The 17,766-nt window shown below is 32.4% G+C and overlaps 2 pseudogenes; both read right to left on the bottom strand.

Annotated features, from left to right (window-relative positions):
• Nucleotides 1–836: 836 nt before the first annotated feature.
• On the bottom strand, nt 837–6,724 carry LOC114386460 (annotated as a pseudogene).
• Nucleotides 6,725–8,947: 2,223 nt separating this feature from the next.
• Nucleotides 8,948–13,411, bottom strand: LOC114386455 (annotated as a pseudogene).
• Between the last annotated feature and the right edge of the window lie 4,355 nt (nt 13,412–17,766).

The following is a 17,766-nucleotide window of genomic DNA, read 5'->3' as shown; positions in this document are numbered from 1 at the left end:
CATTCATGTAAAATTTTCCGTATATTTTTCGTCTTAGAATTAAAATTGACTGTTTTTTTTTCTCCAAACAAAGTTTAGACATTTAAATTTTTTACATCAGTTATATATAACTATAGTAAAAAAAAATGTCACATCTTAGAAAATGATGTCATGTAAGGAAGAAATAACACATTTAAAGGTAAGGCTTTTTAAGCCTCCCCTCATGCTGAAGGCTACCAAACATAGGTGGTCTACCAATAAATCATAAAATTCAAAGACTAATATTAAGAACCGAACTGAACTATGAACATCAAACTGTTTTTATAAACAAATTGGACTTTACTGTGTTTTTTTTTTTTAAATTGAATTGTTTGAAAACTGAACTGAACCCAATCAAACTAATGAAACTCAAACTATTTTTATGACGGGGTAAAAAATTCTACTACTTCCAATATCAGTGAAAAAACAGTCGGTTCAATTTGAAAATAGTTTGGTTCGATTCAAAACACAGTTCAGTTCGAGATGAGAAAACAGTTTGCAAAACCAAAAAACAGTTCAGTTTGGGTGAACTATTTACCAGTTCAGGTCGGTTCAGGCGAATTATCTTCACAGCTCGGCTTAGTTCTCACACAGTTCAGTTTGGTTCAGTTGTTTTGAACACCCCACTAGTATCTGTTCAATTCTATTTGAATGTACGTTTCAGGGTTGCAATAGGGCAGGTATGAGCTTTGATCTCGTTGAGATCACTGCAACGATACAGGAGAAGAATATGGAGTTAGGAGTATTTCTTTTTAAGGATATTTGGATTGAGGTTCTGTTGCACAGGTGCTTGTGTCCTGACGTAGAAGGTTGAATTGTGAACATGGAATTATTATCATTTCTTCTATTTTCACACTCCATTTCAGTAACCGATCCTAAACAAAGAGTCATATGGAGGACGGATATAACATTTAAACAAGTATCACCGAGAAAACATACATACATACAAATTAAAGACCATATATTCACTAGTGCTTTCACTTGTGTGGCTTGATCTCATTCTGGCATTGCAAGAGGAAAACTACCTACCCTACTCATTTCCATCTTCAAACAGTCTTCGGTCATACATTACTCTAAGACAATAGTCATCTTATCTTGGGCAAGCGTTTACCTGGCCTGGGGAATAAATTCGGTATTCAGATTCATGGTGACCGAAGTAACTGAATCTCTTGTATTGGTACCTCTATTTTTAGTTCGAGCTAATTCCATTGCTAAAGATTCCTTCAGTTCAACCACTATCACACTTGTGATTGGCCTTTTGTTGAGATTTGGAGACACACAAGCTGTTGCTATTTCTACTGCTTTCCAAACTGAATTGGTATCATAAGCTCCTTCTAACCTTGAGTCAACAATGGCCTTGATATCCCCTTTCATAATCAAGGAGCTAACCCATTCACTTATGTGAATATTTTCTTGATTCCTCGCTATCACTGGTTGACTTGTGATTATCTCCAAAAGAACAACACCAAAACTATATACATCGCTCTTCTCTGTTAATCTATTGGTTATGAAGTACCTGCAAGACAAAAAATGCAACTCAGTTTTTTTTCTGTCAGAATTTGTGGGCATAAACATCCACATAGAATCACTATATTTCTCCGAGAAAATGATGGTTACGAATAGGACTATATAATTGAAGTACTCACTCAGGGTCCAGATAACCAGGAGTACCAGCAACAACAGTTGACACGTGAGTTACCCCTTCTGTTGGGATAACTTTGGATAGACCAAAATCAGATAATTTTGCTTGGAAGAGTTCATTCAACAAGATGTTTGTAGATTTTACGTCTCTGTGGATTATAGGTGGCTTGCAACCATTTTGCAGATACTCCAATCCTGAGATTAGATTTATGGCAAATACATGAGGGGAAAAGGGGAGTTATCAAAACTGTTAAAAACACATAATTTGAAGTTTATTTTCAGACCTAGGGCTGCATCCACTGCTATACGAAGTCTTTCTTCCCAGGTGAAGAATTTTGTTTTGCCATGTTTACCTGCAGAGTCAAGTTCCATTACTTTCTGCACATACTGTTTTTTCGTGACTAACAGTAAGTTATATTACTCGTACAATTGTCCAATAAGGAAATATTCATATCCATGGATTCAGAATACAAAACTAGTTTAGAAATTTATTTGCACATATCTTTGGAAGAAGTTGATTTTATTTGGGAACTAACCAGAGAGATGTTCTAGTAAGTTTCCATTAGCCATGTACTCATATATGAGACCCTTACTGGTTCCTTCATTACAATAACCAACAAGGGAGGTCAAATTTTTGTGATGAACTCTCATTAGAAGTTTAACCTGGAAATCAAAATCATAACCATGTTTAACCATATATATTTATTGCTGAGCTAATAAATAAACCTAGTGTAAAGTGATTAAAAACTTACCTCTGCTTGAAATTGTTGATAACCATGAACAGACGATGGGGAAAGCATTTTCACTGCAACTGGAGTGTCGTTGATATGGCCCAGATAAACTGTTCCAAATCCTCCTTTACCAAGAGTTGTATTGAAATTGTTGGTGATTTTAAGGACATCAGAGAATGAATATATTTGTTTTTTGAATTGCAGTAATGAATCATCTTGTTCTGTGTATTGCGGTGAGATCTGACTTTGATCCTTCTCTACCATCGAAGCTGTTAAATATCATGCAATTGTTTAAAAAACTAACAGGCTACAAATTGAGTTTGTTTGGCAAATTATCAATAATAATTAAGAATCTTTTGTCATTGTAGTGTCACCTTTCGATTTTCTCCTTTTAAGAGTCCACAATATAGCTGCCATAACCACCAGAAGGATCACAACCCCACTAACTGATGCTACTAAGGGTGTAACAATGTTATTCTTTTTCTTTTCCTTTTGCTTCTCGTTGCATTGATCAGATTCACATAGAAATGAATTTTGGCCCACACTAGCAAAAAATTATAGAAGATTCATGTTTTAACTTCCAATAATCTTACAAGTCATCCATAATTTCAATAGATACTTCAATTCATTTTGTTTGTTCCGATATATTCAGAGGATCAGCAACTGCCTATGGAAAAGCATAGGTGACATCATTGTTTAACATGAGAACTAACTTAAAAGAGTTTTGGATTCAGTTCTACTTGTGATGGGCATGGGCATTGAAACGCACTGTTTCATTTATATATATATATATATATAATATAAAATAAAACAACCCCCTCAGTTTTTATAAAACCCGAGACCCCCGTCCCCCTCTCCTAATTTCCTTTTCCTTTCAATAACCCACCCGTCTCTCAAATCCTTTCTCTCCTTTTCAATTTTTCACCTCTCAATCTTTCACTCATTTTTCTCCATTGTTCCAAAATTTATCTGTATTCTGGTGTCACTCTCAAGCACAGAAAGATGATTCGAGTAAAATGGAACATCACTCATTTTCTTAAAATTTTTATTTGATCTCTTTAATGTAAATTTACAACTCATTATGTTAGATGAGTATTTTATAGCATAGTTTAGTTATGAGTTGTGTGAGAAGAGTTAGAAAACTAAATATTAGGGATTATTTTGGTTTCCTAAAATATCCTAGGTATACTAAATTTGAGAATTTTGCTTAATTTTTTGTTCTTTTTATTTTAATTGCTTATATCATGTGAAAAAATACGGTAGTTAATTCTGCCAATGGTATTGTAAGACATTAATTGTGTTCTTTCTGAGTGAGTAGCTAATCTATTTAGTGACATTGTTTTAAAATTCTTTTAGGAGAAGAAAGTAAACTTCAAAATATATTTTTGTGCGATCTTTTAAATTTTAGAAGTACTTGAGAATAAAGTAAAATGTTTATTTTCACTTGATTGGAATGTGAGGATAGGATATTCAATATGGGGTTTGTTTTGTCTTTTTAGGGGAAACTCTGCTGAATTTTTTATAATCCTTTTTGGTTAATTTTTTAATTATGATTTAGAGTGATGATTCTTAGACTATAGTCTATACGCCAATAATGGTTTAAGAGTGGATCATGATAGGCATAAAGGTCTACACATAGGATTGGTGTAATCCATGATCTGGTATGAACTAAAAACAAAATGGAAATAGCAAGTGTGATTAAAAGATAGCTGCAAAATATTGGACAGAGATAAAATTTATGAAAAAGACTAAAATATAACAAATTGATAGTCATCACCATAAGTGTTTGAGAATTTTCAAAAAGATCAATACCTTAGGGATAGGGAACCTTCTTTAGATTTTTCAACAAGTGTCGAGGGAATTGAACCGGAGAGGTTATTCTTCTCCAAGTTCCTGTCAAAACAAAGAAACTATAATATAGTATCCTTTTCTATTTTCCGATACAGAGGAATCACACAACTATGTGAATCACTTAGTTTCAGTAATTGTCGAAGTAACTTACAAGATTTTCAAGTGTTGTAATTGAGACAGAAAATCAGGAACTTCACCGTTTAAGCTATTGTTTGATAAATCCCTGGAAAACAAATAAATGGTCCCTTTTAATTACGTTAGGAGTAAATAGTACATACATCGATCATTTTAAGAATTTTCACACAGTCATCCAATCGTTAAGTAAGGTATGATAAGTCTATTTACTTTTACAATAACTAATTTAAATGTCATTTTAATAATGATATCTGATTGCTTGATAGTATAATTTTTTTTACACTAATGGTGTATTAATTGACATTAAAGTCGTGTACAGAAAAAAAATAATTTTAAATCGTGTTTGAATCTTGTCACATGTACCAAAAGACATCTTGACACATAAGTACTTATCAGGAAGAATAAAAAGATTTAAAATAAGAGTTTTCTGGTCTCATCATTTACAGGGCCAGGTGAAAACAAAAATAGAAGAAAAAGAAAGCAAGAAAAACTCACAACTTCTCCAACATGGCGAGCTTTGAGATTGAAGGGTCTATCTTCCCTAACAATCCACTTGAAGATAAATTCCTGTTTTGCACAACCAATAGTCATTATATATGTTATCATTCCAGTTTTATAAATCTATAATATTAATTTGAGAAGCATCACTTAGAAACTTACAAAGTTGTGATTCTTGGGGACTGATTTGCGGCATAAGTACAATTCAGACCATGCCACAAGTAGGCTACAGGGCCGCATGGATCACCTTGCCAATCTCTTGTCACTTTATAAACCGACTTGATGGTTGTAATCACATCAACTTGTTTTTTTAATGCAATTAAAAAAATTGTTAAGATTAGTTTAGAAAGCGTATATTATAGTGAAAATCGAGAAATGGATTTGAATATGAGAAATCATTGTTTTTCTTAGCATACCATCTCCCTGGTACGTATCTGATTGCTGGAAGTCTTTAAGTCTATAAATTTCAATGGCATTGATGATGGGAGGTAGGTTTGAATTCTCGGTCATCTCAAGTGAATATTTAATTTTTTTTCCCCACTGGTGCCTATACCGCTATATATAGTGTCGGCTTTCTGGTACCGTGGAGACAAATTTTGATACCATGGCTTTCCATTCTGGTTGATGTTGAATTCTCTTGTCTGATTCTTCTCTAAAACTTCAACCTCCGTGAAGTGCATGTAAACATAGTATAACTCAGTTTGATCTTGTGGCTCCCAGCTTATTACCAATGGAGCACTAGCATTCACTGGTGTAACTGCGGTGCTCATGACAATTGCTGGTGGTTTGAAATCGCTCTGGCTTAAAGAATCAACAGAAATAGAAACATTTAACTGTGTCCAATCATTGTTGTTGCCATAGGTAAACCAGGCACGATCATATACATCATAGTTGTACCTGTGAGAAAATCAAACTAAGTCCAACAATATAATCAATCTTTTAGTGCAAAGGATTTAATCCAAAAAGTATTAGTTCACCTGTAGGCTTGGTTTGAACCTAAATCCCACCGGTTGTAAGTTTCCAGCGATCCAAATCGAGTGACATAAGTATCATTTTTCAAAGTCCTCAATTCTACAGCTGATATAAATGGTGTCCCATGGCCTGTGTTAACCAGACAGAGTTGTACGGAATCCAGTGAAGGAACATGTATGATCTCATTGAATTGGTCAAGGGATGCATTGTATATTGTCACTGTAGCCCACCGGTTAGCCCCAAGAAGAAGATCAAACTGTGGTAACATATTTAGGCCATCATAATTTCCGTACAAAAAACTTGCCCGTATCAAATAAGTAGAGCCTCTTGTGATGTTTATTTTGTAGCAGTTCCTTACTCCTTCTGGGAAGCTTTTGACATACCACGCTTGTTTCTGATAGCCATTTTTGAGTTCAGATGCTATTATCCTACTCACGCCCGTATTTATGAAATTTGCATCTGAAGTGTAATTTATTCCTGTTGTCGACTCAGTATAGTTCACATCAGGAGCTCCGCAATCTATGCTGATGAATCCTACACCATAAAAATGCATTGGAATTAAGGCTTCAGCTACACTTTTAATGATATAATGAAGTTCATGTTTGAATATGTTATCAAACCTGATTGGTCTTGAGCTTGAATCAGAACGGCAAGAACTAGACTTACTAGCAAAACAACATGGAAACTCATCGACATTCCCATTTCTAATCACCTTCTGCCTTTGAAGTAGATCGAATATATTACAAAAGGATTTGTGTTTTGGCGACGTGGTCAATTTTCAACATGGAGGTAAATCTAACCAGTTTTTGTTCCTTTCCGTTTTAGTCTAATTACTCATTCTTCCTTGCAACTAGCCAGTATGGCACTAGGTACATCCACTTGCTAGCTTACTTTGAAATTCCTGTCATGTTCATCACTTGTCACTCATGCAGTTGCGTGCACCATTAAAATAATTCTAATTCCCTAGCTCTGTAGCCACAGTGCGGTGGAAAATGTCATGGGATTATAACAACTAGCTTTTATTTGATATGAGTATATAGTGTCATATATAAAGGAAAATAATATATTAAGATCATATTCTTAATTTGTGTAAGGATGGAATATGAAACAATCCAATTAGAACTATCAGCCTATCACATTCATTAAAAATTAGGAATATATATTTGTCTTCGTCATATTCGCTGCTTACCAAGTCTTAAAAATAAAAGTAAACCTTGGTAAAGTTATAAAATTCTATCAAATTTTGAATAAAAACTAAAAACAGTACCCATCAAATTATTGAGTTTTTATTTCCTGAAGAAAAGGACTATAGGAAAGTGAGAGAACAAAATAAAAATGAGATATAACTATCTAAAAGAAACGCGCTTAACTAGTTGGCATTTTTCAATAACTAGGTTGCTTGAAAGGATAATTGATGGAACTTATTCTAGGCAACGTTGCATGAGATAGAAATGGCATTAACTTGTAAAAAATCATATGGGTTAGAAAAAGCATTAACTATTTTAGCCAAACTTGCAATAGGTTTTTATTGTCACTATTCCCATGAAAATAAAATTTTATTATTGTCACATAACACCGTGAGATCTACTACATCATGTTAACTGATCAAGAATTAATAGGTTTGGGTAAATATATAAGAAGTCATTGGAAACTGTTGCCCCCAATCTATCACGTCAAGTGATTTCACGATCTTCATGCCATTGCCCATTATACATGTCTCAGTCTCACTTTGCAAGTTGTCTCGCCCTGCAAATTCAACGGTACAAATATACAACCTAGAAAATGAGGAATAGCTTACTATTTCTAAGTATGCACGCTTTGTGTTGCTAAATTGTATTAAATTTCATGAACTAAATCACTTTCCACAAGTCTCTTATAACTGATAATTTAATAGGACAACTAATGTTAACCATTAAGATTCTTTTAATTTATTTCTAACTAAAAGATTTCTGAAAATTTTATTCAACGTTGAAAATGAAATATCAAAGTATTGAACAGTCTCATTAGCAAAGCATTGAAAATGAAATATCAAAGTATTGAACAGTCTCATTAGCAAAGCAAAAATCTGAGATGGTAAGCCAAGCTAGGAGAACAATCATGAAAGATAAGAGCCTAAAATTTAACCTGGGCACAGTAAGAGCATATGCAGTACGTGCAGGTTCTTATATAAGTTTTTTAAATTTAAGCAATTATGTTTAACTTTTTTTCCCTATTGAAATAAATAACATGTAGTTATTTATACAAGTATGGTTGTTTAACTAAATTTACACTATATATAATGTATTTTAAGTAATATTGTAGGACTCACTAAATTTACCTGCGACCATGTTAATTTTTTTTTTCATACACAAAATGTCTAAATTTTTGAAGGTATAATTGGGCTTAATTTTTCATTTAGTAATAAAATTAAAAAATAAGGTACTTTCTAATTTCCTAGTTGATCTTAAGACATAGTGCCATGGAAAATGTCATGGGATTGTAACAAAGTAACGTAGCTTTTATGTAATATGGATATATATTGTCGTCATATAAAGGAAAAAGAAAACATTCCTGTAAGAATGATATATAAAAAATCAAATTAGAGCTTTCACATTCATTACAAAATTTTGGAACACATATTGTCATCGTCATATCATATTCGCTGCTTAACCAAGTCTTAAGGATTTTAATCCCAAATTATTCAAAGATATAGAAACGTAAACCCTAGTATCTAAAGGTATATGCCTCATAATAATAATCTTTCAAGATTTTATAGTCAACAAATTAGTTTATTAAAAATCTAATTTTAGTCAACAAATTAAATAATTTAGTAAAATTGTGTTTATTAAATTAAATATGATGGCCAAATTTAAAGTTACAAAAATTACATTCATTCAAATACGAATGCAAAGTAAAAACACCAATTATGCGCCGACTGGCAAAGAATGGAGCTACATCCCAAGCACATTTCACGCACGTTGCTGGAATAATCTTGTCCTCTTGAAATTTAATGTCAGCAGATGCTATTGGCCTAAGGGCATCTCTAGTATTAGGGTTTAGTTTTCCTTTGCTGTGTTTCTTTATTTAATTTCATGCGCATAAAAAAGAAGTAAAAACACCAATGATCAATAATTTTACATCGATATTCATTCCTCAGTATTTATTTTTCTTCTATTAACACACTTCATTTCAATCACCAAGCCTAAGCACACAGCTACATGCAGGACAAGTTAATTTAACATTTAAACAAGTATCACACAGAAAACATAAGGGCAACATAAAGCGGCTATTCACTACTTGTGCGGCTTCACTTTCACTTGTGTGGCTTCATCTCCTTCTGACATTACAAGTCTTCAATCATACATTACTATCATATCTCGGGCAAGCGTTTACCTGGCCTGGGGACTAAATTCGGTATTCAGATTCATGGTGACCGGTTTAACTGAATCTCTTGAATCAGGACCACCATATTTAGTTCGAGCTAATTCCATTGCTAAAGACTCCTTCAGTTCAGTCACTATTACACTTATGATTGGCCTTCTGTTGGGATTTGGAGATACACATGCTGCTGCTATTTCTACTGCTTTCCAAACCGAGTTATTATCAAAATCCCCTTCTAACCTTGAGTCAACAATGCTCTTGATATCACCTTTTGCAACCAAGGAGCTAACCCATTGACTTATGTGAGTCTTATCTTTTTCTTGATTCTTTGTTATCGCGGGTTTACTCGTGATTATCTCCAAAAGAACAACACCAAAGCTATAAACATCACTCTTCTCTGTTAATCTATTGGTTATGTAGTATCTGCAAGACAATGTATCTAACTCAATTTCTTTTGTCAGAATTTACAGACATATACATACTCATAGAATCATTATATTTTCTAAGAAAATGAAGGATAGGAATAGGACAATATAATTGAAGTACTCACTCAGGGTCCAGATAACCAGGAGTACCAGCAATAACAGTTGACACATGAGTGCTCCCGTCTGTTGGGATAATTTTGGATAGACCAAAATCAGATAATTTCGCTTGGAAGTGTTCATTCAACAAGATGTTTGTAGATTTTACGTCTCTGTGGATTATAGGCGGCTTGCAACCATTTTGCAGGTACTCCAATCCTGAGACCAAAAATATATATTGAGAGAGGAAAGGAGAAGTTCAGAAAAGACTAACTATACATGTACTCTCTAACCTGATGCTGCATCCACTGCTATACGAAGTCTGTCTTCCCAGGTGAAGAATTTTGTTTTGCTGCGTTTACCTGCAGAATCAAGTTTTATAACTTTCTGCAGAATCAAGTTTTATAACTTTCTGTCTAAAAGTCAGTCATACAATTGTCCAATAAGGAAATATCCATATCCAGGGTTTCAGCTTACAAACTACTTCAAAAATTTGTTGCCAGAAATTTTAACAAGAAATTAACTTTATTTGGGAACTAACCAGTGATATGTTCTTGTAAGTTTCCATTATTCATGTACTCATATATGAGAGCCTTATTGTTTCCTTCATTACAATAACCAACAAGGGAGATCAAACTTTAGTGATGAACTCTCATTAGAAGTTTAACCTGGAACTCAAAATCACAACCACGTTTAACCTTATATATTTGTTGCTGAGCTCAAAAACCTAGTTCGAAGTGATTAAAACTTACCTCTGCTTGAAATTGTTGATAACTATGAACAGACGATGGGGAAAGCATTTTCACTGCAACTGGAGTGTCATCGATATAGCCCAGATAAACTGTTCCAGATCCTCCTTTACCCACAATTGTATTGAAATTGTTGGTAATGTTAAGGACATCAGAGTATGAATATATCTGTTTTTTGGATTGCAGTAATGAATCATCTTGTTCTGTGTATTGCGGTGAGATAGGACTTTGATCCTTCTCTACCATTGAAGCTGTTAAATCAAATATACAATAGTTTTGAAAACTAACAGGTTACGAGTTTGTTTGGCAAATTATCAATAAAAATATTTTTATCACTGTAGGTGTCACCTTTGGAATTTCTACTTTTAAGGGTCCACAATATTGCTGCCACGGCCACCAGAATGATCACAACCCCACCAACTGATGCTACTACGGGTGTAACAGTGTTCTTTTTGTCCTCTCCCTTTCCTTTTTCCTTTTCGTTGCATTGACCAGATTCACATAGATGTGGATTTTGGCCCACACTTGCATAAGAAAAACAAAAGATTTATGTTTTAACTCTCAGTAAACCTTACAAGTCATCCATAATTTGGTGTAACCATGTCCGTTGAATTAAAATAACTAATTGGACATAGATAAAGAAGATTTACGTAAAAGACTAAAATATAACTAATTGGTAGTCATTGCCTTAAAAAATGACGATATTATGAATTTGAGAATTTTCAATAGGATCCATACCTTAGTGATAGGGAACCTTCCTTAGATTTTTCAACAAGTGTTGAGGGGATTGAACCGGAGAGGTTATTATTCTCCAAGTTCCTGCCAAAAGAGGAAAGCTTTAATATCCATTTCTATTTTCAAAATTCAGAGGAATCACATAGTTCCAGACATCAAGTATCAGTCCGGTAACTTACAAGATCTTCAAGTGTTGTAATTGAGACAGAAAATCAGGAACTTCACCGTTTAAGCTATTGTTTGATAAATCCCTGCAAAGAAAATAACTTGGCCGTTTTAAGAATGTTTAAATGTTATTCTTGACACATAAGTACATACCAGAAATAATAAAAATATTCGAAATAAGGGATTTTTCTAGTCTCATCGTTATTGGACCAGGTGAAACAAAATAAAAAAACTCACAACTTCTCCAACATGGTGAGATTTAAAATTGAAGGGTCTATCTTTCCTGACAATCCACTTGAAGATAAGTTCCTGTTTTGCACAACCAGTAGTTATTATATATGTTATCATTTCAGACTCAGTTTTCTAAAGCTATCATGTTAAATTGGAAAAGATGACTTACAAAGTTATGATTCTTGGGGAGTCAACTACGGGATACGTACAATTCAGACCCTCCCACAAGTAGTCTTTCGGGCTGCATGGATCACCTTGCCAATCTCTTGTCACCCCATAAACAGACTTGATGGTTGTAATCGCATCAACTATTTTTTTTTAATTGAAACGCAAATAAATAAATAAATAAATTATTGTAAAAAAAGTGTAGATTAACTATATTAGTGTAAACCAGAGAAATGGATTTTAGATGTTAGAAATCATTTTTTTTTTCTTGGCATACCATCTCCTTGGTAGGTGTCTGGTTGCGGGAACTCTTTCACTCTGTAAATTTCAATGGCATTGATGATGGGAGGTAGGGTAGAAGTCTCGGTCATCACAAATGAAAAATTAATTAATTTCCCACTGATGCCTGAAGTGGTATATATAGTTCGGACACTGTGGTACATTAGAGACACATTTTTAAATGATGATGGCTTTCCGTTCAGGGTGATGTTGAACTCTCTCGTCTGATTCTTTGCTAACACTTGAATCTCTGTGAAGTGCATGTAAACATAGAATGACTCTTCTGGATCATATGGCATCCAGCTTATTACCAATGGAGCACTAACATTTGCTGGTGTAACTGCGGTGCTCATGACAACAGCTGGCGGTTGGTAATGGTTCTGCACTAAAGAATCAGCATCAATCGGAAAATTTAGCTGTTTCCATTTATCTACATTGTCATACCATGTATCTGCATCGTCATAGCCCCAGTAACGATCATAAACATCATCGTCGTACCTGTGAGAAAATCAAAGTAAGTCCAATAGAATAGAATCTTTTAATGCAAAAGATTTAATTCAAAACTTGTGCAATTTCACCTGTAGCCTTCGTTTGAACCTAAATCCCGACGGATGTACGTTTGCAATGATCCAAATTCAGTTTCATAAATGTCATTTCTCAAAGACCTCAACGCTATAGCTGATATAAATGGTGTCCCAAGGCCTGTGTCAACCATACAGATATGTACGTAATCCAGTGAAGGTACATATATGATCTCAAAAGATCGGCTAACGGATGCATTTTTTATGTCCACTGTATCCCACAGGTTAGCCCCGAGAAGAAGATCAAACTGTGGTAACATATTTAAGCCATCATAATTTCCGTACAAAAAAGAAGCCCCGATCAGATACTTGGAGCCTCTTGTGATGTTTATTTTGTAGCAGTTCCTTTTTCCTTCCGGGAAGCTTCTGAGATTCCACACGTGTCTTAGATACCGATCTCTGAGTTCAGGTACTATTGTCCTGCTCACACCAGTATTTATGAAATTTGCATCTGATGTATAGTTTAAGCCTGTTTGCGGCTCAGTAAAGTTCACACCTGCAGGAGCTCCGCAAGCTATGCTGATGAATCCTAAAACATAAAATGCATACATTAAGCATGGGTCTTGAGGCTTCAGCTAAACCTTTATTAGATGATGATATAATGAAGTTGATGTTTTAATTTGTTATCAAACCTGATTGATCCTGTGCTTGAATCAGAACGGCAAGAACTAGAAATCCTAGAAAAGCAACTAGGAAACTCCTCGACATTCTCATTTCTTATCACCTTCTGCCTTGTGCCTTTGAAGTAGAATATGACAAATATATATCAGGTTGCTGTTATGACTTATACTACAGATTTGTGTTTTGGCGACGTGGTCAATTTTCAAAATGGAGGTAAATATAACCAGTTTTTGTTCCTTTCCGTTTTAGTCTAATTACTCATTCTTCCTTGCAGCTAGCCAGTATGGCACTAGGTACATCCACTTGCTAGCTTACTTAGAAATTCCTGTCATGTTCATCACTTGTCACTCATGCAGTTGCGTGCATCATTAAAATAATTCTACATTCACATGTCAAAGGATAAAAACTAATAATTTATTATCAAATAAAAATAAAATTCATTAATTTATCATAAACTAAAAAAATATAAATGATTAAAAATAAAAATTTTGTTTTTTATGAAGAAAAACAAAAGAATTTTTTTATTAAAATACAAACTCAAAATTCGAGTATTTATTAGAGATTACAAACATATTTTAATCTAAATGAAAATCAAATTTAATTCAAAACTTATCAATGTATATGCATGTCAACAGATATTAATTTGACTAGAACATGTCTATGTGTGTTATGTGAATGTTTGAATATGTTAGAAAGATGATAATCCTTTAAAATCAAACTAGTTTTTTAGGATGAACCCTTAATTGATGCCCTGATCCAACACTACATGCAGGCCAAATTGTCTTATATAATAATTTTCAAGCTAGTTTTTAAGGATGAACCCTTGACTCCTTGTCATATACACTCCTACGCTGACACTTAATGATTTTGAGTATTAAAGTGTGGAGAAAAAAATATTTGAGTTCACAAAGCTAGCTGAAGAAGGATCGAGGTGGAAAAAACAGGGAACTTAACCTCGTGGTTTAGTAAATTATTTGTACAAATTAATCCACCTTGTAGAGTCAGACAGATCCCATGTTAATCATTCTCTCAATTTGACGTTCCATTACAACTTACCAAAAATTCGATCTCTGAAGTGAACTTAAATTACGTACCTGTCAAACATTACGACAGGTATTTTGGATGTCCTCCCACGAAAATTTTCATTGAAAATAATAAAAATAGAACTATTACTTTAAGTAATGCAGAAAAATGAGCTTTTTGGTTGTTCTAATGAGTTGATAAAAAGACGTAATAATCTGAAGTGCCAAACTAGGAATACTTAAATAATGAAAAGAAAAGAGCATGTAAACTTTAGGTTCGACATACTAAGTCAATATTATTTTTTACGACAATTAATTTTTTTTTAAGGGTGAGGCCAAGTCAATATTTATTGCTCTAACATTGGATCAATACTAATGAATGATATATTAATATTTTACTCGTTAAGTCTATCAAATTAAAATTATAAAAGGTTAAAATATATTTGTCATTCCTAATAAATATTTGAATTTTATGTTTGTTTGATAACTTTTTTTTCTTTTTTATGTTTTGATAAAAAAAAAACTATTTTTGATCTTTAATATGATTTTTATTCCTTGATAATTAGTAAATTTTGTTTTTATTCTTTAATAATTTTTTTCATTTGTTTTGAATGTTTTTGTTATTATAGTCCTTTTAAAAAACATTCATAAAAAATGAAAAAAAAATTATCAAAAAATAAATACAAACTTGTAAATTTATTGGAGATTAAAAAAAATATTAAAGACTGAAAATAAAATTATTATTTTATTAGAAACTCAATCTAATTTTTTTTAGAAGAAATAAATACAAAATTTAAATATGTACTAAGCATAAACAACATATTTTTAGCCAATTATTAAATACACCAAGTTTATAGAATAGCAAAATTTCTCTTCAAATCCTTGTCGACATCTACTCTTTAAACTACTGTAATATAATTTTTTTTTCCAACGACTAGGTTCTAGGTTCATCTAAAAATAAGGTTCTTCAAAAGGTAATTTAAAAATTTCATTTGAATTATAGGCAAGAAAGAATCCTGATTTTTAAACACCTTCATGTGAATAACATCTTAAATAACAATGTGATAAACTCAAACTCTATTTAAAATATCTAACCAATCTTATTTTGAATTCACTTTTTATTTTATGTTATTTTCCTCTATACATATAATCTAGGTTTAATTATTCATTTTATCTTTATAATTTTCATACTTATCTCTTTTAGTTCCTATAACTAATAAGCAGAATTTTAAATTTCTAGAGTTTACATTTTAATTCCTAAAATGTCTTTATCGTTCAAAAAAATTTAACTCCATGAGACTAAAAATTCATTTATTAAACTTATGGACTAATTTTTTTTATGAATTAAAAATTTATTTATTAAACTTTTGAAAATTAAAATGTAAATTTTATGAATTAAAAAATTTATTTATTAAACTTCAGAACCTAAAAATTCAATTTATTAATTATAAAGACTAAAAAAAATTTTAAAACTATAAAGACTAAATAAATAATTAAACTGATAATCCATATATGCATGCACTGCTGAATAAATTTAAAGAAACTATTCGCTAACATGCATTTAAGCGTTTTTTTTTACTTTTATTATATTTCTTCAACAATATAATTTTGCAGTACTTAGTGGTATTATTTTATTTCATTTTATAGATTTTTACAAAAATGAGGTCAAATAGTTTTTTTTTGTTTGAAACAGCTATGAACCAATTTATTAAAAATAAAGCTTAAGAATGGTATTCTTTTTTTCTATGAGGCCCCAAAGATCCAAGCCAAAACCAATTTCGTCTCAATTGATTCACATGTTTGTTTGATAATATGGTCAAATAATATTCATATTAATGAATTAATTTGCACAAGTATATTAACCAACCTACTTTTCCCGTTCAGTCTGGTTATTTTGGATATTGAATGTTACCCTTAGTTCACTACATGCGACAAGGTCAAATTTTTTAAGGGTATGTCTGTCCTAAGATTTGCAATCAGCCATTTAGTATAATAAATCAGGCACTTTCTAATTCCCTAGCTCTTTAGCCACAGTGCGGTGGAAAATGTCATGGGATTATAACAACTAGCTTTTATTTGATATGAATATATAGTGTCATATATAAAGGAAAATAAGATATTAAGATCATAATCTTAATATGTGTAAGGATGGAATATGAAACAATCCAATTAGAACTATCACTTAAGATCATAATCTTAATATGTGTAAGGATGGAATACGAAACAATCCAAATAGAACTATCAGCCTATCACATTCATTAAAAATTAGGAATATATATTTGTCTTCGTCATATTCGCTGCTTACCAAGTCTTAAAAATAAAAGTAAATCCTGGTATCTAAAGTTATAAAATTCTATCAAATTTTGAATAAAAACTAAAAACAGTACCCATCAAATTATTGAGTTTTTATTTCCTGAAGAAAAGGACTATAGGAAAGTGAGAGAACAAAATAAAAACGAGATATAACTATCTAAAAGAAACCCGCTTAACTAGTTGGCTTTTTTCAATAACTAGGTTGCTTGAAAGGATAATTGATGGAACTTATTCTAGGCAGCGTTGCATGGGATAGAAATGGCATTAACTTGTAAAAAAATCATATGGGTTAGAAAAAGCATTAACTATTTAGCCAAACTTTTCCTTCTCTTCCATAATGGGATGGACACCTTTTTGTAGCCCAATGTTAGTTTGGGTAGGTAACATCTGATGGGTGGGATTTCTTACTTATCAGTAACCACGTTGGATTAAGTTGGATAGAGAACTTCTCCCCACTAAGTCTTCACACATGGGAAAAAGGAATAACAAACAAATTACTGCTTTTTTTTTTTGTATTGCTGCTAGAGCAGTATGAACATCCACTTGCTAATTACTTAGAATAAATTCCTGTCATGTTCATCACTTATCACTCAATGCATCACAAAAATAATACTACATTCATCGGATTTAGGAATCTTTATACATGGTTGAAATATTCAGGGCTTTCGGAATCCTGGTGTTGTTTCTGGATGAGCCCTTGACTGGCCTGGTCAATATATATATATATATATATATAGCCCCTATAATAATCCCATTTGCTGAGACAAGGCTACTAAGTACTAATGTCAAGATAGGATATCACGATCTTCGTGCCATTTCCCATTATACATGTCTCAGTCTCACTTTGCAAGTTGTCTCGCCCTGCAAATTCAACGGTACAAATATACAACCTAGAAAATGAGGAGTAGCTTACTATTTGTAAGTATGCACGCTTTGTGTTGCTAAATTGTATTAAATTTCATGAACTAAATCACTTTCGACAAGTCTCTTATAACTGATAATTTAATAGGACAACTAATGCTAACAATTAAGATTCTTTTAATTTATTTCTAATTAAAAAATTTCTGAAAATTTTATTCCATGTTGAAAGTGAAATATCAAAGTATTGAACAACCTCATTAGCAAAGCAAAAATTTCTAGAAAGACATGTAGAACGGCACTTTAACAAAATGATGGCC

This window comes from Glycine soja, chromosome 15, assembly GCF_004193775.1.
Source record: "Glycine soja cultivar W05 chromosome 15, ASM419377v2, whole genome shotgun sequence".
NCBI lineage: Eukaryota > Viridiplantae > Streptophyta > Magnoliopsida > Fabales > Fabaceae > Glycine > Glycine soja.
The sequence above is the reverse complement of the archived record's forward strand: the minus strand, read 5'-3'. Positions and strand labels throughout refer to the sequence as shown.